This window comes from Myotis davidii, unplaced genomic scaffold, assembly GCF_000327345.1.
Source record: "Myotis davidii unplaced genomic scaffold, ASM32734v1 scaffold506, whole genome shotgun sequence".
NCBI classification, from domain to species: Eukaryota; Metazoa; Chordata; class Mammalia; order Chiroptera; family Vespertilionidae; genus Myotis; species Myotis davidii.
Window position 1 is genome coordinate 508,617 of NW_006297140.1, and position 25,306 is coordinate 533,922.

General features: G+C 38.5%; 1 protein-coding gene across 2 annotated transcripts in view; it reads right to left on the reverse strand.

Annotated features, from left to right (window-relative positions):
- The window catches only part of SLC16A7 (solute carrier family 16 (monocarboxylate transporter), member 7), a 137,878-nt gene extending 113,274 nt beyond the window's left edge, over positions 1-24,604 (reverse strand). The window contains exons 1-2 of one of the 2 annotated variants that reach the window (XM_015569803.1): positions 24,583-24,604; positions 14,312-14,349 (exon numbers count right to left, since the gene is read on the reverse strand). The gene's annotated coding sequence lies outside the window, so the exon portion shown is untranslated. Of the gene's footprint in view, positions 1-14,311; positions 14,350-16,798; positions 16,809-24,582 lie in introns of those variants that run through there. The other variant, XM_015569802.1, reaches the window with a different exon arrangement.
- Positions 24,605-25,306: the final 702 nt, after the last annotated feature.

The window sequence follows — 25,306 nt, forward strand, 5'->3', positions numbered from 1 at the left end:
CAAGAATTGACATATTTAGCACTATCATCATCACTAATAAAAAAGCAGACAGAACTGGACGCCATTTCGAAGCTTTAGGGCTACAAAATCTGAGTAAACTTCATAAAATCGTAGTACCTATAAAAAATTAGGCAGATAAATGCCAGTGGTCAATTTTAGAACTACAAATATTCGGCATCATAAGTAATCTGCACTTAGGTGCCATCTGTCAATAAAGAGTGAACTACTAGCATCTAATAGTGACACTGCAGGAGGAGTGCGATAGCGCTCCCCGGCATTCTAGGGGTTAATGGATTCTAACATTGGCATGGCTGTGAATGGAAGACTATCATGTAGGCAATGGCCAGGCAGGACCTCAGCAAAAGAGATCAGTTAGGGCAAGAGTTGTAGACAGGAAAGCCATCATTTTCCTTTGGAAGGACTGAATTGAAACTCTAAGACAGATGTGGCACTGAAAAAATTGAGTCAGGGAAGAAAACAACAACAGAGGTTTCAGAAATAGTGTTAGGTGATAGAAAAAGAAAGGTCTGTGAAGCAGACAAAAGTAGGGAGGAAGATTATCAATTGCATGAAAAAGAATGGGAACTGAGTAAAGATGATGGATTTATTCAGAAAAACTCCTCACATTTAATCTTCCTCTGAAATTTTCTGGGCAAAATATGTCATTACTGAAAAGTTAAAAAAAAAAAAATCCTTCCTTAGGAGGATAAGGTCTCTCTCTAGCAAAATGAATGGCAAACATCAGACATAAAATGATAAATAAGTAAAAACCAACAGTTTGGCAGAGACACATACATATATAGATAATTGCATGATGACACAGTTTACATAAGAAATGGATATGTACTTTATACAGCACAAGAAACCTTAAAATTGTGGTCCATCAAATTTATGTACTCCTGAAAGAATTCATTTAAATGTTTCCAGTTAAATGCAACAGAAATTAGTGGATTTTTTTCATCATTGAGGTTGTGACATAATGCCACAGGAAATTATTTCTGGTTTAATTCACCAATCGTGCATAAACTCTCCTGGGTTCCAGGTCAATGTACGAAACAGAGCCTGGTGTAAATGATATGAGACCTGTAGGGAACTGCAAGACTGGCTTCATTTCTAATGAGGGGAAGTTTTATTTACTGGACAACTCAGCTGTGGAACTGAAGGAATAACATGAATTAATTTATACACTCTGGATCTAAAGGCCGAGTACTTTTAACAACTTCTCTCCATGTTCTTGAGAGCAGGAAAAAGGCTCTATTAAGTAATATTTGTAAATGTTTTAAGAACAAAGAGTCTTATTGGTACACGATGAACTCCTCCACGATATACATTCAGATGGAAAGTTTCAATTGATTTTACTCAGTAGCAGAGAAATTAAAACTGCCCTGATTATCCAATCTGTATCCTCATTGTTTTCAGCACACACAACGTGATTTCCCGGTTACTCAATCTGACCAAGATGTCACACACTGTGAGCCTGGAAGTGCCGAGGCAACGTAATCAAAGGGAAAATTAGTAGAAGCTTTTACTTTAGAGTTCTTCTGATTCAAGAGTGCATTCTAACGCATTGATTAACAGAAGTGTCTTCATTTCTGTGATAGGACTGGTTGCTGGCAAGTAGTGAGAAGAATCCAGAACTTGAATTCGGGACTCTTGTTTGAGTCTGACTCTACTCTGTGTTTTTGTGAGCGTGTCACCAAAAGTCCCTGAGCCTCACTGTGTTCATCTGTTAAAGTGGAGAGGTTTATTGCAATGGTCTTCCTCACTGAATTGATGAGATGAATCCATGCAAGTACTATGTTCATTGTAAAAGACTATACAAATGAAAAACTTTATTACTTGTTAAAAAATGCTTATCACTGGTTCAAAAGGCACTTCCTTTTTTTATTTCACTGAGGTTTCCCACAGTGGCTGCACCAGCCTGCATCCCCACCAACAGTGCACAAGGGTTCCCTTCGTTTGTTAATTGATGGTAGCCATTCAAGCAGGTGTGAGGTGATATCTCATTGTGGTTTTATTTCTGTGTGTTTTCCTAATCAATCCACTGATTTTAGACAGAGAAAGGAAGGGAGGAGGGGGAAGGGAAGCGGGGGAGAGACAAAGAGAGATCGGGGGAAGGAGAGATCAATTTGTTATTCTTCTTATTTATGCATTCGCGTTTGTTAATGGATGGTAGCCATTCAAGCAGGTGTGAGGTGATATCTCATTGTGGTTTTATTTCTGTGTGTTTTCCTAATCAATCCACTGATTTTAGACAGAGAAAGGAAGGGAGGAGGGGGAAGGGAAGCGGGGGAGAGACAAAGAGAGATCGGGGGAAGGAGAGATCAATTTGTTATTCTTCTTATTTATGCATTCATTAGTTGATTCTTATATGTGCTCTGACTGGGAATCGAACCTGCAAACTTGGTATATCGGGATGATGCTCTAACCAACTGAGCTACCCACCCAGGGCTCATTTTGGCGTTAATTTGCAGTGCTGATGATTAGTGCTGTTGAGCATCTTTTCATGTGTCTACTGGCCACCTGTATGTCCTCTTTGCAAAAGTGTCTATTCATGTCCTTTGCCCATTGTTTACTTGTATTGTTTTTTGGTGTTGAGTTTTATAAGTTCTTTATAACTTTTAGATATTAACCCCTTATCAGACAGACATATCCTTGATGCATATATTCTCCCATTCACTGGGCTGTCATTGCATTTTGTTGATGGTTTCCTTTGCTGTACAAAAACTTTTAGTTTGATATAATCGCATTTGTTTCTTTTTTCTTTTGTTTCCTTTACATTAAGGAGATATATCAGAAAAAAATATTGCTCTGAGAAATGTCTGAGATCTTACTGCCTATGTTCTCTTCTAGGATTTTTATGCTTTTGAGTCTTACACCTAAGTCTTTAATTCATTTTGATTTTTTTTTTTCTTGTGATGGTGTAAGAGGTGAACCCAGCAATTCCATTTCTGGGATATAGCTGAAGAAACCCAAAAGACTAATTCGAAAAGAATATATGCACTCCTATGTTCATTGCAGTGTTGTTTACACTAGCCAAGATTTGGAAGCAGCCCAAATGTCCATCAGTGGATGAGTGGATAAAAAAGTGGTACATTTACACAGTTACTTTTATTTACTCATTTTTAAGTTACAAATGACTTGGAAATAACCCAGTATAGAACTGGATGTACTGATTTGTGGGGGTTAGGCTTAAGTACTGACCTCACTTCAAAATCACATGTTCTTCCCTTAAAAATACAAAACAAAGCCCTAGCCGGTTTGGCTCAGTGGATAGAGCATCTGCTTACGGACTGAACGGTCCCGGGTTCTATTCCGGTCAAGGGCACATGCCCGGGTTGCAGGCTCGATCCCCAGTAGGGGGTGTGCTGGAGGCAGCCGATCAATGTTTCTCTGTTATCATTGATGTTTCTCTCTCTCCCTCTCTCTTTCTCTCTAAAATCATTAAAAAATATATTTAAAAAAATACAAAATAAAAACAACCAAAAGTAAATAAATAAAACTTCAGACACTTAAAAGGAATGCAGAGAAAATAATTCCTGGAAATGTTTAAGATCTTTCTAGCATTATTTAAAATAAGACTCTTTTCCGTAAAATGCTCATGATTCTACTTTTATAGTTTGTAACTGTACCTAGTAATATATTCTGCTTTTACCTGCTTTATGCTATGTCCACATAATACAATGTTTCACACACAATAGACTGTTAATAAGTATATGATAAATTCAAATAGGAAATATCTCAGCTGTGAAATGTTACACATAACATAGCTCAGCCTATGTACATTTTTTTAAAAATCTGTCTCTTTCGGTAAAAATTCTATCGTTCAAGTATATTTTTATATAAAGAAAATTATATTGAATGTTTCAGCAAGTTGATGTAGATGCATTGTTTTGTTCCTACTTCTCCAGTTTACATTAGTCATATTTGCTATTACCTTCCTTTCTTTCAATTTGCATCTCACTGAACATAACGAGGAAGACATGCTTGTATCACATCATCCTAAACCCTGGCCGCAGCCAATTAGATCTGGGGTTATATTAAGTGAGGGGGGAAAAATAGCTACTTTTTATTGAGTAGTTGCTATACCCAAAGCATTACTCTTACTTTTCACTTTCCACATATAATAATTTATTTATTGCTCATCACAACTATGAGGTAGTACTATGATTATCATCCCCATTTGTAGAAGAAGCTGAGTCACAGAATTCTAGAGAAAGTGTCCCAAGATTACAAGATTTGGAGCTCAAATTCAATTCCAGACAGTCCAGCAGAACCTGAGCTCTAACATGACTGCACACCTTAAATATTGCCTACCACCTTAGTACCATCTTTAGTTGAGGTTAAGATGGTTTTATTTTCTATCTCAAGAATTTGAAGTCTGTATACAGAGGCTGAGTCCATTGGACTGCGTTGGACACTAGAAGTGTGAGGTCATTCATTTAGCCCTGCAACAACATGGATAATTGGTAGGCCCTGGGGAAAACCAGCCCTGGAATACCACTCCAGAAAGATCTGCCATTCTTCCTGAAACTAGGGAAGATTTTCTCCAAGAAAATTCTCTGTATTTCCAATTACTGAATGTATTACTTTAGCTAATCTGTGAAAGTCTGTCCTTGGTAGTATAAAAACCCTTCCATTGGGAGCAACTAAGAATTATACATAAAATATAAAAAGCAGATAGAAAAAAAAAATAAAAATTAGACAGAAAGGAATGTCCAGATAATAAAACTAACTGAAAGGGGAAACCACATGGTGAAGAGGAGTACTTCATTCAGGTGTCCTCTTGGAACATTTGGTGAACTCAGTAGACTTGGACTTGAAGGCTCACAGCCCAGAGGGTACTAGCAATAGATCACAAAGCCCAAGGCCAGCCAGAGATGGAATGTCTAAAAGGGTACATGCCCTCCTGTGACTCAATCGATCTGTATCATCACTGTACCAGAAACACACACACTCAGCTGGCGACTGTAAAGAATCCAGTCTGTCTCTACACTTGGCACTAGGGAGGGGAACAAAAACCATCACCTGAGGACTCATGATCAACTGATCTCTCACATGGTTTTGCAGCCAAATTTCATACTACCAAGATGGTTCAAACATCTGAACACAGTTTACAGGGTTGGCTAATGTCCCAGGCCTTGGCAGAGGGAAATACAAATTCTCTCAACTAGTTAATCCAGTTTAGCCCAAGCTTCACACAGTAATGCTCATTTGTAAGGCAATATGAAGCAAGAACCAGCAGAAACTATAGAGAGTAGAATCAGGTCGATAAAGACATCAGATAGCAAAATTATCAGCCAGAAAATATAGATTAAATATGCTTGAAATAGAAAGGATTAAAAGTGATTAAAGGCCGGAGAGACCATGAGGATTACAAGAACTAAACATTAAAAAAATGATAACATATCATTGCCCATATAAAACTTATTATTGAAACCAAACAACCCCCCCCCCACAATAAAGCAAATGAATAACAACTACAAAAATTCCAAAAGTGATTAGCTCTGAGGAAAATGAGTGGGGACAAGGAGCTTATAAAGCTAGGGTGACTGTCAGTAAGAGGTGCTGGTGCCAGGACAGATGAATTTGCCAAGGATCAGAGAAAGCCAAGAAATAGACACACACAGACACACACATAACTTATTTTTATTTCAAAACTGGCACTATCAATCAGTAGGGAAAAGCTGTTGCTCTAAGCCAACTGGTCATCCATAAGGCAAAATATGACACCAGATTATCCCTTCACACCATGCAGAAAAATGATTACCAAATGAATCACTGTTCATAATGAAGCAAAGCTGTCGCTGAGCTATTCAATCCAATAGTCTATAACCACATGAGGCAATTTAAATTTAAACTTAAGTTAATTAAAATTAAATTTAAAAATTTAGCTCCTTGGTCACACTCTTCACATTTCAAGTGCTCAATAGAAACATCTGCCTAGTGACTATCATATTGGACAGTGCTCGATACGAAATATTTCCATCAGTGTAGACATCTACTATATTAGACAGTGCTAAGAGATATTTGATACTATTTTTATGACCTAGGGGTTGGGAAGGATGTATTAAGCAAGAAATAACAAAGTAAACAAACAAAAAATGGAAATAACTGATAAATTCAACTATTAAAATTCAGAACGATTTATCAAAAGATACTATATAGAAAATGAAAAAAATTTAAAAAAGCCTTCATCTGAAGGATGGCACTTACAATATGTATTTTCACAATATACGGGATATATAAAGAATCTATATAACCAATAAAAAGATAAACAATCTTACAGAAAAATGGACTAAAAACGTATCAGATATTTCATTCTATTTAATGACAGAAAAAGATAATTATAGTCTGATAGATTTTTATCAATATCTATGCTCTATTTTAAATTACTAAGAGTAAGAGGGGAAACACAGTCCAGTTTTCAGCCTGAAAGGAAGATTTATACGGGCTTACACAGCCACCCAGCAACATATAAGTAGGTTGATAATAATGTTTGACCATGTAATTAAATAGATACTTCTAATGTTAGCTTATCCTTCATCAAAAGATAGTTTTCTAGTTCACCTAACAATTTATCTTTACCTTATTTCAAGCACAAAATAGAGTACTTGGGAAACACAGTGCATTTATGAAAACTTTTGTAGAATCTAATGGTGACTAAGGCATTAATTTTATATTCACTTATGGAGAATCAGAGAACACAGAGGTGTGTGTGTGAGTACAGGGTGGAATGGGAAAAGTACATAAAGTTATAAACATATAAGAAATAGTGAAAATACAACAGACATGAATAGTGTCCTCAAAGCAGACAAATCGCACCCTTGAAATGGTGGTTATTACTCTGTACACCACCTTCTTCTTTCCCCAAAAGAAGCATGGACAGGATAAAAGCAAATCCCCTTCCAAGTTTCCACATACAAAAAAAAAGTTTTTATATTAAAAAAACCAAACTTGTTTATGTACCTTACAATTTGAAACAAGACTACAGTCACACCACATTAACAAGTGATCTAATTTACACTTAGTTTTAACCAAAGTATAAGACCTTTTACTTTGGCATATTATTTAAAAATAATGATATTAAACAACTTCAAAATAATTTAAACTATAAATTAATACCATAAAATACCAAAGAGAAGCATGTGAGAGTTTGGGCAGTGTGAGTACAGGGCAATGGTTCCAGAAGTAGACTTAGTTTGTCAGAAAGAAATACAGAATAGGGACTACTCCGTGTCAGGTCAAATATTACAGAACATATGACAATCAGTAGCAATAATTAGGAAGAGTCTACACCACAAATTAGGATCCTAGCCCGATGGATGGAGAGTGCATGTAAGCTAGAAGTCACCCACAAACATGACCCACTCTAGGGCAGCATAACTTCAGATCCTAGGCTGAGGTTCAAGAATTCCTCTCCCAAACAGTGATGGCAAAGCACGTAGCAATACCCCAGTTCTCAGAGGATGGCAGAGTCAAAGATTTCTACAATCAATAAGCAGCATTGGGCCCTGGATGGGTAGTTCAATTGGTTAGTACCGCCCTGATATGCCAAGGTTGCGGGCTCAATCCCCAGTCAGGGAACATACAAAAATCAACCAATGAATGCATTAAGTAGAACAACAAATGGCCTCTCTCTCTCTCTCTCTCTCTCTCTCTCCTATCTCTATCTCTCCCTCTCTCTTTAAAATGATGAAATTATTTTTTTAAAAAACCAGCATGTGGACCCAAGCATAAGGTAGCCCTAATGGGGTTGGGAAACTCAAGCTCATGAATGCAGGCATGTAACTCCCATTATAAGAAAAAAGGTGTCTAGATTTGCTAGAACAATAGTGGAGACCCTTAGTCCAGTCAAAGTGCACCAAGTCTTAAGTCAGATTTGTTGTTGAGAAACATTGCTAAAAGCTAATATTTCCAATTGTCAGTGTGGGGAACCCCATTCCAGCTTAGAATTGCTACTTCCTAGGATCCTAGGCAGAAACTGTTTAAGTATATATTTTGCTTTTATTCAGAACGGCCTGCCAAACCACATTATATTTGAGCTGGATTTGTAAGTACAATCAGTGAGCCAACTTTGCACAGCTAAATAAAGCAGACAAAAGGTCATAAACTCAGATTCTGGCATGAAGGGTAATTTTTTAAAAAGTAATATTATAAATAATAAAAACTATAAATATTTCTCCCAGAGTGGAGGTGTGAACTTTCATGCATAATTTTATGTTCCTAATTAACAATCCCATATGGTTCCCTTCTGAGGTATATCCTTATTGTGCACTTGTTTTCTCTTCCTCACAAATGTGTGCCTCTTCTTCCAATTTCCTATTTTCTATTCCTTTCTAATTCTATTGTGCTGTCACGGGGGTAAGAATACAGATGTCATTCTTTTTGCAAAACCAAACCAAGAACAGGAGGTTATTAGAAGGGCCTTAGTCATCGACTTTCCAGGCTAATAAAAATGCCCAGAGAAATGTTATAATTTTGTGACATCATGTGGCAAAAACTGTTCTAAACCCATAGGCAGGGCCATTTGTTTGACACCTGCATCCTTAATATTAACTCTAATGCAAACCAAATTGTGCTGCCTTCATATGCAATATTTCATAAACACAACTCATTATAAATTCAACAATTGTACTTTTTCAGAGGAAAGGGTTTATATGAGGCAGTAGATAATTTCCAAGTTTATCTGTTTTGCTTTGCCCATAAAATCCCAACAATTAATCTATAACACAGAGTTCTCTAAGTTGGCAAAATGTAACACGATTAATCAAAGCTTTTTCATAGGTAGAGATCCTTGGTCGCAAGAAATCAAAATCCACTGAGCATACCTTAAGGAGATGGGGAGGAGAAACCGGTACAAACCTGTCAACACAGAACTCAGCTGCAGAGCTAAAGTGTTGTCAGGCAGTTCTGTGGGGCCCTGACCAGTTCAGATGCTAAGAGTATGATTTAAGTGTTACAATTTGGCACCTGTTGTCTAGTTTCAATCATTATCTCTATTAATTACTAACTTTGTGAACTTTGGTGAGTCACTGAATGTCTTAGAGCCTTGTTCTTATTTCTGTAAATAGTAATAGTGGCACCTATCTTATGTGTATGGAATAAACAAGATTTCATAGTTTAAAAATGTAGCCCTGGCCAGTGTGGCTAAGTTCGTTGAGTGTGGTTGCATGCTCCTAAAGGTCACCGGTTCAGTTTGATTCCCAGTAGGGGCACATGCCCAGCTTGCGGGTTCGGTCCCATTTAGAGGAGTATATCGAGGCAACCAATCAATGTTTCTCTCTCTCTCCCGCGCCCTGTCCCTTCCTCTTTCTAAAACCAATAATTAAAAAAAACAACAACACACATTTAAAAAAGTAAAGAACACAATCCATAGGCACTTTCCCTCCCAGGCTAATTTATATAATAAAAGCCTAAGCGACCATGACTGCGGAATGACCAGAACGACTGGTCGCTATGATGTGCACTGACCACCAGGGGGCAGATGCTCAACGCAGGAGAGCTTCCCCCTGGTGGTCAGTGCACTCCCACAGGAAGCCGGGCTCATGGCTGGCATACACAGCAGTGGTGGTGGGAGCCTCTCCCGCCTCCTTGAGGAGCGAGCTGAGCGGTAAGGAGCAGCGAGCAGGCGAGCAGTAAGGAGTAAAGGGTCCTGGACTGTGAGAGGGATGTCCGACTGCTGGCTTCGACCCGATCTCCGGACTGCAAAAGGGTGCAGGCCAGGCTGAAGAACCCCTCAACACCCCCAGTACAAGAATTTCATGCAACGGGCCACTAGTACTAAAATAACCTGACTAACTAATAAGGCTGACTAAGAAAATACGAGCTGCCTGTAGATGATGAGTTCACTGTGTGCAGGCAAACCTTCTCACTAAGCTGGATAATCACTTTCCGTAGATTCGGTAGGATTAACACGGGGTGAAATACTGGGCTAACCAACATCTAAGTTCCTTTCCGTGTGTGATTCAATTTGTATGGACAGATTGTGTAAAATCCATGATATTAAGCCTTCAAATCTAGAACTTGAATTTTCCTTTGTTTGAATCCTACCAATCTGAAAATAAAAAGGGTATATCTTGTAAATCAGATTTTGTAAAGGCTAAATGTGTATCTCAACAAAAAGTATTTGATTAAATCTTCATGTCAAAGTGAGAAGTCACTCAAAAAAATCTAACACGTAGAGTTTTTAGGATACATGAGAAATAAAATGGACCAAGTGCATAATTCTTTATAATCAAGTGTTGTAAATGGGAAAATGTAAGAATAGAAAAATCTGAAAATTATATCAGCATAAAATTTCACATAGACAGTGTAGCCAACTCCCAAGTAAAACACCATTCTCCTCTCAACGATACCATTTATGTAAAAAATTCACTGTAGATAGGTGATTCCGACAAAATCAAGAAAAAAAAAATGAGTTGTGAGGAACTCCGGGGATGATGGTATCAGCAATCAAAAGTCACAAGCATTTCTCTTGGGAATTGCTTGACCTTAATACCCATGTGGACGTTATTACCAAAGCCACTATTAAGAATGAAGACCACACACCCACCCTAAGAGTGTGTACTGAACAATTAAGACTGCTAATAGTCATTCATTTTGGAATTGGAAGAGAATATTTTACTTTAAAAGAATTAGCTTTGCATATCTTTATTTTCATTTCCTTGGAAGATGTAGGAAGTGTGAAAGGAAAAGTCCAGTGACTATTTCAGTAGATTGGCAAACAGTCAAAATTTAGGAAACTTGTCTATGCTTCTTGAATGCAGGTGACTTTTTACTCATCTTTTAGCCCCATTATTGAATACAACATTTTTAATTTCATTGGTCTCAGTCATGCTAGGAACAATGGAATGAGATTCTATGGAGACACAATTAGCAAAAAAATACTAAGCATCCATATTTTAAAATGTATATTGGTTAGCCATGTAATTTAATAAATGCTTAAGCATGAGGTATATAAAATAAAACTTTAGAATATGGTGAGAAAAATCATTGAGAGATGCTGAGTTGTGTGTTTAAGGAAATCTGGGAAATCCACTTATCAGAGAAGCACATAAACAGTATTGATAATTAACAAAATAACCATAGTAACCTCCCTTGGGAAGTGTTCATGTAATCTCTAGTAATGAAGTCAGATTTAAATAGTTTTGAGTCTTTTAGGCCAGACCCCAGGTTTCAACAATTAAGTCCCCACCTCAATAATCCCATTTATCATTTTGTTTTTTATTATTATTACTAGAAGCTCGATGCATGAAATTCGTGCACTGGGAGGGGATGCCCCTCAGCCCAGCCTGCACACTCTCCAATCTGGGACCCCTCGGAGATGTCCAAATGCTGATTTAGGCCTGATCCCCTAAACAGGCAGTCGGACTCTCACAATCCAGGACTGCTGGCTCCCAACAGCTCGCCTGCCTGCCTGCCAGATTGCCCCTAACCACTTCTGCCTGCCAGCCTGATCACCCCCTAATCACGCCCCTGCCAGCCCGATTGCCCCCAACTGCCCTCCCCTCCCAGCCTGGTCGACCCTAACTGCCCTCCCCTGCCAACTTGGTCACCCCTAACTGCCCTCTCCTGCAGGCCTGGTTGCCCCTAACTGCCCTGCCCTGCTGGCCTGATTGCCCACAACTGCCCTCCCCTGCTGGCCATCTTGTGGCTGTGGGTGCCGCCATCTTTGAGGGTGTGGCATTCAATTAGTATATTCCCTCTTTATTGGCTGTGGGTGCTGCCATCTTTGAGGGCTGGACAGTCAATTAGCATATTCCCTCCTTATTGGCTTTGGGCACCATCATCTTTGTGACTGTGTGAGGGTCAATTAGCATATTCCCTCTATTAGATAGGATATCAATATTAAAATTTTATTACCCCATATGGTCTTGATGTTTGTTATTTTATTATGAAAATGGGGACAGGGCTACCTACTTTGATATGCATTATAAAACACCTGAGAATATGTCATGTTTAGAACTCTGAAAATGAAATCCAAATTTAGTTCCTCTTCAAGCACATTGAGGGCTTTATAAATAATACTTTCAAAAGTCTATTTGGTCTTAAACACAAAGTTCTTTCCTCAAGACTATGGTTGCTAAATGGTGCTTCATAAAATTCCAGTGTTATAAAATTCTGTTCAAAAATGGCATGTGTAATCAAATAAGTGTGAAAAATTATGAACTTAGGCATTGCCTGAATAACTGTAGATTGGAAGCTAGTGCCTATCCAAAGCCAAGTAGAATATTATGAGTATATTAGTAACTAGAGGCCCAATGCACGAAATTTGTGCAAAAGTAGGCCTTCGCAGCTGCGGCTTTGTCTAGAAGGTAGTCCGGAAGGTCGTTCTGCTGTTCAGCCGTTCAGTCAATTTGCATATTATGTTTTTATTATTATAGATGATAACTGAGAGGGTGCATATATTTAATAAGAAGAAACCATTTTGCCTTTATAAATCTTAGAGTGTGCACTAATTTAAGTAATATATTCCCATGGCTAAAGATGTGAAGAATAGAGCAATAATATATGCAGATTAAATTTTTTTATTACATATTTTATGAAGAAATGGGCCTAAAAGTAATGCTAAAAAGAGAGAAGCAATTTCATCCTCACACTATATATTAACTCAAAATATTATGTATTAGAAAAAAATATACATTAATTATTTAATAAAGTTAGCCAGCCACTTCTCCAAAGATTGTATTTATGCCACAACATGTAACAATTAAAATCTATAAAATATCACTCATTTGAAGTAAGTTCTCAAGCAGAATATGACTTTTAATGGAGTAATGATGCTAGTAAATATGTTATTAAGTATAACAGGAGAAATGAATTTGAGATACCTTTTAAATAATTAATGTTAGGAAAACTGTGGAAATAAATACATGTGTTTTAGCTTTTCTCATAAAATGGGCTTATTCTGGAAATGCTAAAATTCTTCTAATTTCCATGGACAACACTTTTCTCCATAATAAAAGTTACTCAGTCCCCCTTTCTCATTCTATTGAACATTATTTTTGCCCTTACCAACAGCTGACTTGAACTAATTGAATAAGTAAGGAACAGAATCAAGCAGTCTTAAGAAGATGGCAGGATTATTTTTACACAATAAAATACAAATAATGTAACTTAAAAATAAACTGGGTATTTTTTTGGTATTGTAAAAAACATCTAACTTGATATTTTTTTAATTAAAAAAAAAAATTAGCCGAAGCCGGTTTGGCTCAGTGGATAGAGCGTCGGCCTACGGACTGAGGGGTCCCGGGTTCGATTCCGGTCGGGGGCATGTACCTTGGTTGCGGGCACATCACCAGTGGTGGGTGTGCAGGAGGCAGCTGGTCGATGTTTCTCTCTCATCGATGTTTCTAACTATCTCTCTCCTTTCCTCTCTGTAAAAACTCAATAAAATATATTTAAAAAAAAAAAAAAAACTAAAATAGCCCGGCTGGTGTTGCTCAGTGGTTGAGCGTCCACCTATGAACCAGGAGGTCACGGCACATGCCCAGGTGTTGGGCTTGATTCCCAGGAGAGGGTGTGCAGGAGGCAGCTGATTGAGGAAGAGAATTTCCATAAAATGATGTTATTTCGGCACTATAGGTGCTTCCTACCCTCAATAAATACATTAATATGTGCCTCCAATTCTTTTGTTAAATAACAAGCAAAATGCTGTACAATGAAATCCCTACTCTATGTATTTGTGTGTAAAGGTCACAAGCCTAGGGTGGTAAAGCTACCAGCCTGTTACTGCAGGCATCATGCTGTTGCTTGCCCTTTATGTTTTTCTTTGTCAGCCTGGCTTTTGGCAACTGTTAGGTTCCCATGACTATCATTTGTAGTTTCCCCTTCCAGGCAAGCTGAAGGGCATTTCAGGGAACGGTCACTAGGTCCTGGCCAGAGTCAATGCCAAGATTCAATGCCAAGATTCAACAGAGTCAAGTCATGGAGCAAGAACCAGGCCAGGGTCCCAGAGGAGGCAACAGCAGCTCCAACAGACCCATCTTTTAGCCTCTCTGGTACTTACTAGTAGAGTTCCCAGGATAAATCCAGTCTGATGACCAAGATGAAGGCCAGGAAAAAACAAGCCTTTCTGTTGGTTAGGATACTGTTTCAGAACCAGACCAAAGGCAGATTTCTGGAGCAATGGCAGCACCATTCATGACACTCAAGAACAGGAGTACAGAGCAAAGATAAGAATGCCTGGCAACGTCGGCGGCATCATGATGGGCATAATTGTGTGAAACACAGTGCACTTGTTTCACAGAGGCAGCCACCTCGGCATCTGAATGTGTGCCAATCTTGGCACATGCTTCTCTCCACATACCTGTTTTCAGCGTACCAGGAAATTCCTCTTACAAACAACTGTAACGAAAAGAAAAAAGGTGAAAATCAGTGTCAAATGAAAGTAGAGAAAGTTTTTATTAGTCATCACCGGCATATTTGAAACAAAATTATACTGAAAAATTGAAAAAGTGTGTGGTTGTGTGTTTTTTAAGTCAGATTTCTAGGAATTTCAGAGACTTCTCGGGAATATAAAAAGGAAATGGCTCTACAGGCAAAATAATGTCTGGTTTTTTTTTAAGTTTAACTCTCTAATGAAATAAAGTTACAGAATCATGGCACTTCAACCACCCTTTATTATTCTGATGCCTTTTAATAAAATAAAGAGCACATCAGAACCACTTCCTTTAAATCATTAATGACTTCATTACAAAAGACGGTCCTTTACATAAGGAGCCAAAATATTCACATAAAAACTTTTCTCACCCCAATAGACAATCCGGCAATATTATGTTTGTTAATTTCAGGACTAATAACCTTCAGTAGGACTGTTGGTCAGAATCCTAGTATGTTTTCAACTTGATTCTCTATTTCCACTTTTGTGAAAGAAGCCCAATAATACAGGAAAACCTAATTTGCACAACTTAGCTTTATTTGCATTATTGGCCTTAGACCGTTGGCTTTGGCAAACTGCAGCTTATATATTATACATCACCTTATAAATAAATAGATGGTCTATCTCATAATCTGTCTATAAAAGTGTTCAGTTCACAATGGAGCATTTAGTAAAGGGTAAAGAAGGTCATAGTAATGGAAGTAGATTTGACCTTGGATAATAAACATATGCAGCAATACACAGAAGACATATTATAGAATTGTACACTTAAAACCTACATAATTTTATTATAACCCCCAATGATTTTAATAAAACATAATTTTATTATTACCCCCAATCATTTTAACTTTCATAATTTTTAAATGGAGAATTTCTTGTTTTCCCCATCAACTCTCTCCTATAAAATACTATTAGTAGGTAGTAATAATAACTGATAATATTCCCTCATGTTACAGAGATGTTGAGGTTGTCAGATAATGACTTTCAGGAGGTGATGCATCTAAAACCCCTATGTCCATTTCTCTTTCCCCTTTTCGAACTCCAAAACCTGAGTAAGTCCTTGTGAGAATCCTTAGGACACCAAGAGAATGCCAAAAAGTTACATGTTCAAATTTAGATTTCATAGACCACAGCTCAATATCTGAGTGCGTAGCTAAAGAGGCAATAAGTATTATTGCTTCAAGGCAAAAGCTAGTAAAGCAAGAGGCCCAATGAAACATGAAATAATTTAAAAAGCTTATAGACTAAAAAAGTTGAATGGAATACTCACTCTTAAATGAAGTTCTAGACCAAATATGCATAATAATTTTGATCACAAATACTAAAGTAAAATTAGGTTTCTAAGCATTTAAACTATTTTTTTAATTAATGATAGGTCCATAGATAATGAACCTAGGTACCTTATTGAGATAGAGTCACAAATAGATGTTATTGATAAAAATATTTAAAACACAATTAAAATTTGCATGCCTCTCCCATGCAGCATTTTTTTTCTTAAATTAACACGTTATTTAAAAATTAAAGATAAAAAAGAAAATAATTTTTAGATGAGCTTTAGATCTGTAAATCCTCCAGTGGCAGGACATTACCTTGTGTAATGAATATTCTCCATGCAGCAGGTTACTCTCCACAGAGATGCTGATATTGCCCACAGGGAAGGACTTACATTTTCTTATACTCCTGAGGCTTCTTCTAAACATTCACCTTTTCCTATCTACTCATTATCTCCTATACTGTCACATCTAATAGTGATATGCAAATATTTCTGCAGTACCTGCTGCTTTTTAAGTTCAGAAAAAGAAACTCATATTAACTTGCATTGATTCTTTGTTTTCCTTCTGACAGAGGCCATCCCTTTAGGAAAATGCATTCAAGCACTTAACTGCTACATTGAAGATACCATGCAATAAGTAACTGGGAACTATATGAATAATAGAAACAGGAGGAAACCAAGATGGCAGCATAGGTAAATGCCAGTACTCACCGCCTCTCACAATCACATTAAAATGACAACTAAAATACAGAACCATAATTCAGAAGTGCCTGAAAGCTGGCTTAATGGAAGTCCTACAACTATATAAATTAATATATTTTTATTTATTTCAGGGACGAAGGGAGAGAGTGAGAGAGTTAGAGAGAAACATCAATGATGAGAGAGAATCATTGATTGGCTGCCTCCTTCATCCCCCACACTGGGAATCAAGCCTGAAACCGGGCATGTGCCCTGACTGGGAATCAAACTATGACTTCCTGCTTCATAGGTCAATGCTCAACCACGGAGACATGCCAGCCAGGCAATTAGGAGGGATATCTAGGCTGCAGAGGAGCAAGGAGTTCCAGCCCCACACGAGATCCCTCAACACAGGGGCAGCGGCTTTGGGTGATCCAGGGACATACTGGGAGGACCTGGATTACCTGGCACTGGGCAAGAACTCAGGGGATAGCTTTCTCCCAGACAAAAGTGCTGGCAAAGGTCATTGTTCCTAGGCTGAGACCCCCCACTTCACAGACGCAGGTGCTATGTCTGAGTTTCCATCAGCTTGGCTCACACTGTTCGCTCCATCCGGTGATTTCCTGAGATTTCCTGAGATTCCAGCCTCATCCAATTTGCAACCCCACCAAAGCTGTTTGCAGCAGCTTTTCCATATGAATGGCCTGTCCTGACTCAGGCTTCAGACTTTCCTAAAATCTCTCAAATAAGCAGCAGCTGGTGTCCGCATGCCCCACACCTATCAGTAAGAGGCCCCAAGCTCAGTACTAGCAGCAGCCTGCCTTGCTTCACACCTTGGCCTCTCCTGGGCACATCTAAGCCCAACAAAAGTAGCAGTCATCTGTAGATCACTCTGCAGCTCCTGCCGGATGGGCCCAGGCAAAGCATAGGCAGTGGATCACTTTGCACCTCCCGGTTATTAGCAAAAATTATTAGTGTATGTTCAGTATGCATGCACTTCATGAAGGTAGAGACAACATGGGGGAAAAAAGAAATATATTCTCTGTCCTCAGCAGAAAATAATTAATTTTGTCCAATGAGTAAATACTCCAGAATAGTGATTTTCCATGTAAACAATATTTTAGTATCACAGATTATTGATAAAACGAAAATATTTTCTTTAAGCAGTTCACCAATGAACTGAAATGTCTCAAGGTGAAGAATCACTGCTCTAGATGAATACTTAAAAAAATACACTCATAGGCAAATGGTTAAAATAGTATATGAATTATACACAGTGATATGATTCTTATACTTCAGCAGACTTTAGTATTTATCTTTGTGTTTGCTTTTGCTTTTGAGTTTTGTGGCACTTACAACGCCCACCTGCTCCTTTCACTTGAAATACTATCTATCTTTCAGCTCCAAAACATATCCACTTCTTTCATTAAAGCCTTGTTCAATTCTTCCATCTCATACTAAAGTCTCCTTCTTCTGAAATCCTAGAGCTGGGGTCAGCAAATATTATCCTCCTACATGCCAGACAGTAAATACTTTAGGCTTTGCAGGCTTAGTTACAACTACTCAACTCTGTGCTACAGCAAGAAAGCAGCCACAGAATATATTGAAACAAACTGGTGGCTGTATTCCAGGAAAGCTTTATTTGGAAAAGCAGGCAGCTGACTGAATATGGCCCAAGAGCTATAGTTTGTCAACCTCTATTGTAGAAGATCACTGCTCTCTACCATTTATTTTGACATTTAATCCTATTCTGTTGTACCTTTAAACAGTGCATCTCTGAAGTTATAGTCTCCTCAAGGGGTCAGGAAAGATGTCTTATATATATATATTTATTTTTTCAGCTGTCTATGCAGAGTACTGCATAACAGCAATGCTTAATTATTTACTGATTTAAATTGATTTAAGACATGAGAGTAAGATCTAGTTGCCATTCGCTTACCTGCATTGAAGCATCTACTACATTGACTCTCAGGTTTCTCTAACAGGCAGCCTCAACTTGCTGAGTCTTTATTCTCCCTTTAATGAATATAATCAATTATTTTTCCATTTGAGACCATATTGTATTTTCCCCCATTATTATTATTATTACCTGCCACGGATATGGCCATGTAGATGCCTGTGGCGACATAATGCATGCCCTGTAGCTGCCTCTCGCTACAGTAACTATGTTTCACAGCTAGCTGCCTGTCATGATAGTGGGTGCCTCTAGCAATAGTGTCATCCTCTCGCGATAGAGGCTGCCTCTCAGGAGAGTAGCTGCCTGTGTCGACACTGTCTGTCTCTCGCAATAGTGCCAGGCTGGTCGCTGTCTATCAGGATAATAGCTGCCACTTGAGACAGTGCCCAGCTGAGAAGCTGCTTCTGGTGATAATAGCTGTCTGTTCCGATACTGTCAGCCCCGTAGCTGCAAGTCTGGATTTATCATTCCTTCAGTCCCTACTGGCTTCTCCAGCTTCTCTGAGTTTACAAAGAGTCACAAGGTCATTCCTTTCTCTGAGCTTCCCAGTTTGGTTCCAGATGCATCCTCTAAGCCAGTGGTCGGCAAACTCATTAGTCAACAGAGCCAAATATCAACAGTACAACGATTGAAGTTTCTTTTGAGAGCCAAATTTTTAAAACTTAAACTATATAGGTAGGTACATTGTTATTAACTTAATTAGGGTACTCCTAAGGCTTAGGAAGAGCCACACTCAAGGGGCCAAAGAGCCGCATGTGGCTCGAGAGCCGCAGTTTGCCGATCACGGCATCTAAGCAATAAGGAAGGCTCATCATTCCGCTGACTCTAGGTTTTAACAGATCGAAACTCATTATAGTTGACTAGTTTTTTTTTTTTTTTTAACATTTCTCAAGCTTCTTTTCCCTGGAATCTCTTAATACCCACAGCATCAGTGAGTATTTTAAAATACTAATATTAAAAATATACCTTGTGGCCCTGACCGGTTTGGCTCAGTGGATAGAGCATTGGCCTGGGGACTGAAGGTATATATATATACACATTGTGGTTAATAGGTTCAAATCCACATCCCCCTACTGAGGAGATGTGCAACCTTGGGTAAAATACTTAAACCTCTATGCCCTAATTCTCTCATCTGTAAAATGAGGGTCAAAAGGTTTTGAAGATTAAACTAGTTAAAACATGTAAAATAAACATGCAAAAGGATGCTTCGCATATTGAAATGTTCAATAAAGGCAAGCTAATTTTACTCAAATGTTATCTCTACAGCTTAACCTAAAAGCCACTTCTTTGGTCCAGTGTCTCTAAACTCATTTATTACACACATACAAATACACACGGCATGTTTGTCGTTTTACCTCCTATGCCATCATCTACAAAGAGAAGTACTTTTAGTGAGTAGCTAATTCTTAATTGTAACCAAAATTTAAAGTGGGTTTCCTTTCTTTCCTTCCTTTCAGTAGTCTATTCATTTATTCATTCATTATGCTGAGGGCCAGAGATAAATGCTCAGCCATTAGATAACAGTGGGTCCTTCCATTGATGGGTCTCCTGATACACTTCTATTTCTCACCTCTGACTTCATCAGAAAAGAGGTGGTATTGATGGCTAATTGAGTTACGAACAAGAGTTCACACATTTACATTAATAAATAATCCTTTTCACCCTTGAACTGTTCTGTACACTTCTTGACTTTCCTAAATTTGAACGTCTCCAAAAACTTAGTTGCCTTAAAAAAACAACAACAGCTTAACCAGGTCATTCAAAGAATATTTAAAAAAATAGAATGTTAGATTAATAGAGAAAACATAAACATGTGATCTATCACCACAAATGTACAGGCTGTCAGTCAACCCAAAAAGGGATTTATTTTGTGTGGCCCAGAAAGCTGAGTAAGGGCCCTACAGAGAAGCAATAGAATTGAATAACAATTGTAACTGGGTTAAACAGACTGCCTCATTGTGCATACTTAAAGTAAACAACAGGTTATTGTTTATTGAAGATGCTGAAGAAACAACATATAAAAGTAAAAACAGATATCCTCTAAGTTCCTTGAAATGCCATAATCCACCACCAAAATGCTAAATGATATGTAAAGGTGAATTCGTTATTATTGTTAACATCCCGAAATTTGTAGTATTTGAAGGAACTGAAGGCTTATACAATTGCAACTGTGATAAAATGGCTAAAACAAATAAGAGAGGTTACAAATGCATGTTACTGAAATTTTAGAAAAGAATCTTCATCCCATTCAGGGGCTTCAGACGAAATTTGAAGGTGGTGTTTAAGCTCAGGTTGAAGATGAGATTAAAGTGAAATATGGAAACAGCAAGAAGTTAGAGCATTTTCAGATGAAAGAACAGCATGACCAAAGGTGTAGTGGCATGAAGGTGGATGAGGCACAGGGGACACTTCAGTTTGACTTCACTCCGACGGCAGTGGGAGACGAGCCTGAAAGCTTTCTGGAGTAACAAGGACTGAAATGTTGCTCCTCAGACCTAGGTAATGGGAGTCACCAAAGTGTTATTTACAAGTAGGTAAGAGAGAAGTACTTCAGTTGGAGTATCTGGTGGCACGGAAGAATTAACTTGTACAGTGAGAGACTAGAAATGAGAAGATCTGCTACGAGACTACAACATGACTCTGGGAAATATGTCAGAAGTGCCGGACTCTGTGGCAGCATCAGAACAGAGGACACTTTGGATATGCAAACGTCAAGTCTTAGCAACCGACTGAGTCACAAGGCCAGGGGAGAGAGGGTCTCAAAAGCTCCCAGACTAGAATACTGTAAAATAATAAGACCAATACAAGCAGAGGGAGCAGCAGAAAGAAGGAAGACACAGAAAGTTCAGAAGGACCCACAAGGTGTCGGTGGTGTTAGCCACAGTAAGGGGAGTGGTACAGCAAGTCATTTGGAAAGGTCAGCCTGGAGACTGCGTGAAGGTCAGGGCTGAAGATAATGACATGGGAGTTGCTCCTACTGAGGTGAAAGCCAAGGCGAAGAGATGAGTTTTGCCAATCGATAGACTATACCCAGAAGCAAAACTCAAAACATAAACTGAGGAACACTTACTTTCGTGAGTAGGAGGTAAAAGGAGAGCCAAACCAGCTGCCAACGAGCAGTCAGAGAAGTAACAGGAGAACACGGAGGGCACGGAAGCCAATAGGAGGCTGAAGAGCAGCAGGTGCCAATATTGCCAAAAGCTGTTGATAGTTTAAAGCAAATAAAGATTGCCTTGGCTGGTGTTTCTCAGTGGTTAGAGTGTCAGCCCACGCACCAGAAGGGTCATGCATTTGATTCCCAGTCAAGGGCACATACCTGGGTTGCAGGTTCAATCCCTGGCCCCCGTAGGGGTGCATGCAGGAGGCAACCAATCGATGTGTCTCTCTCACATTAATATCTTTCTCCCCCTCACCCCCTTACCTTTATCCCTCCCTCCCTCCTTTCAACTGTCTCTGAAAAAATCAATGGAAAATATGGCCTCAGGTGAGAATTAACAAAAACTAAAAAAAATAAAGCAAATGAAGATTTGGAGCCCAGGAGATCCAAGATAATCTGATTATTAAATGTTAATGATGACATCTATCTTATGAGAAAAATCTTATCACTTCAAATCAAAGTAATTTCATGAGATTATCTTTTTTAAAAAATATATATATTTTATTGATTTTTTACAGAGAGGAAGGGAGAGGGATAGAGAGTTAGAAACATCGATCAGCTGCCTCCTGCACACCCCCTGCTGAGGATGTACCTGCAACCAAGGTACATGCCCTTGACCGGAATCGAACTTGGGACCTTTCAGTCCGAAGGCTGACGCTCTATCCACTGATCCAAACCGGTTTTGGCCAGACTTTTTTCTTGACTTTTAACATGCATTGGGTTGTTTTGTTGAAAGCCAGATAGAGAGAGAATCATTGATCTGCTGCCCCCTGTATGCCCCCCACTGGGGATGGAGCCTGAAACCCAGCATGTGCCCTGACCAGGGTCGAACCATGGCCTCCTGGTTCATAGGTTGATGCACAACCATTGAGACAGACCAGCCGGGTGAGGTTATTATTATTTATCTTTTGAAGAAAAAGCAAAACAATTTGTTATTTGAAGATACTCTGATCTCAAGGATAATTTCCTTAAACATTCTCAATTTTTATCCTATTGGACAACATTTAGTACTAGTCTTCCATATATTTAAATGTGGAGGCAGTTTAGGTCATTACAATGACTTGAGGGGAAGCTGGGGCATAAGGAGGACAGAGGCCATAACACTAAGTGTCGTCTAATGAAAGTCATGCATTCCCACACAAAGAACAGATGTCTGCTCAAAACACCAATAGTGTCACCTGTTGAGAACACTGTCACACGCTGCTGTTTATCACTAGATGTATCTTTGGCATATTTGAGAAGAACTGATAGAACCTCAGATGCTGACATTTTGGAGCAGTGATTTTAAAATAAGGTAATATGGTTCATCCCTTAGAAGCGTTTCAAGCAAACGTATGTCTTTTAGTTTTACTGTTTATTCCTATCTAATCTAGTTCCAAAGGAAATAGGTCTTCAAGAAAATTACTTAGTAGGGTAAATAAATAAAATAAATAAATAAATAATATTCCACAAACTAACTCTAATCAGAATCTGAGTAGGGGTATAGATGATTGAGATACATTTCATTGTGTTATTAGGTGAAGAAACAGCAAATGTTTGCAATAAAATGTTTTCTTAAAAATACCAACACTTTATACAGATCTTTAAACAATTGTATTTCTTGCATTCACCACTCATACTAAATATTTTCAACTGAAAATTGCTATTCTAACTGCTCAAAACTTTTAACGCAAATATCTTTACACTGGCATCTTGTAGCTGTTACCCAAATGCCCTGAAAGAGTTTTATTAACTCACTTAGGATTCAATGAATTTTAATCAGAACATTTGCAAGACAGTTTTGGTATTAGGATAAGAAAAGTATTTTCCAAAATATATGCATCACTTATTAAACTGATCTTTATGAATAACACTGATCTTTATGAATATGTCTGGAGGAACCAAGCACCCATTTTGTCCACTCCAAGGTGAACTAGTTTTATTATGGTCAAGTTCAATTTGTTTAACTTGTGGTTAATTTTTTCCAGTGTTCTTGATTATTACAGTTTATACTTAAACACACATAGCCTCTCTTATTTACTAACTGCTAAATATGTGTGGTAAAGGTTACATCTTCCTCTAGAGCAGGGGTCCTCAAACTTTTTAAACAGGGGGCCAGTTCACTGTCCCTCAGACCGTTGGAGGGCCGGACTATAGTTTAAAAAAAAAAAAAACTATGAACAAATTCCTATGCACACTGAACATATCTTATTTTGAAGTAAAAAAACAAAATGGGAACAAATACAATGTTTGTATTTGCATGTGGCCCATAGTTTGAGGACCATAGTTTGAGGACCCCTGTGCTAGAGTCTAGACCAGAGGTGGGCAAACTTTTTGACTCGAGGGCCACAATGGGTTCTTAAACTGGACCGGAGGCCCGGAACAAAAGCATGGATGGAGTGTTTGTGTGAACTAATATAAATTCAAAGTAAACATCATTACATAAAAGGGTATGGTCTTTTTTTTTTTTTTTTAGTTTTTTTTTTTTTTTAAAAAATATCCCCGATGCAGTTTGGCACGGTCTTTTTTTTCAATAGTTTTATTCATTTCAAACGGGCCGGATCCAGCCTGCGGGCCGTAGTTTGCCCACAGCTGGTCTAGACAATGGTCCATAGGAAGCTATTCTCTCATATTATGATTGTAAGCAGCAAGTAGACTAGGCACTGTGGTTCACCAGTTAAGGGACCAATTGGGAAAATAAAGCTTTCTCTATATGTATGTTTCTCTAGAAGTTTTTTAAAAAGTTCTATTACTTACTAAGACTTAGTACGCGGTTGTTTCCTAACACATTTCCTAATAGCTTTGCTCCAAACACTGTTGAGAAAGTCTGTACAAACCAGGATGACCTCTCAGACAATGAAAGTCCATTTAGTGGTTTAGTATACAATCCAACACTGTACCCCCATCTAATGGGAAACGTGCATTTCAAAAGGTTTCCCAAAATCTGTTTAAAAGAATAAGCCAGTGATCCCTGTAACAATCTAACAGGCAAAAGGCCAGATACCTACCATGTATTGAGTTATGCCCCTGTATATGCTCCGCACAGTGCTAAGCATTTCACAGGCATCATATGTTTAGTTTATACAACCAACACCTGAAATTAATTATGGTCCCCTTCTTACACTTGAAGAAACCATAGGGATTCAGCAACCTACACTAGCTAGTAAGCGGCAGAGCCAGACTTCAGAACCCTCCACCCCGTCCTGCCACAGAGACCTTTGTCCCACAGGGGCTCCCAGCTGAAACACATGGTCTCTACTCTCAAGGGCCACATCACCCAGAAAGAGAGATAGAACATCTACCTGAATGTTATGATTCCAGATAAAATATATGAACTGGCCTCAGAGAAGTCCAGATCAAATTTCAAGGCAGTTCGGAGGAACACAGATTTCTTGAAAATAACAAGACCTGGAGCAAATGTTTTCTGTGAGATGATGGTAGGGGAAGGAGGCGGGTGAAGGGCCATACAGGAGCATGGCTAGTATTATCGCATGCCATTCTCTTTGTCAGGCAGAGGAGAAGACACCTTACATTTGTTATCTTCTTTGTTCAGAAAAAACCATGAAAGTATTACTCCACGTTGCATAAAACTAAGTCAACCAGTGGGTCAATGGAAATTTGAACCCAGGCACCCTCATTCAGCTTCATCCAAGGCAGAAGCTGTAATACTTAGTGATTAAAACCAGGCTGCCCAGTGCTTGCCCCAACTCAGCCACTTAGTAGCTGTGCTATTTGAATAAGCTACTTAACCCTCTGTGGCTAAATTCCTCTTCTGTAAACATGGATATTGACAGAACAACTTCGCTGGGTGGTTAAAGGGATAAAAAGAGTTAATGATATACAGAAAGTGGCAACACCATGCAATTACTATACTCCTCT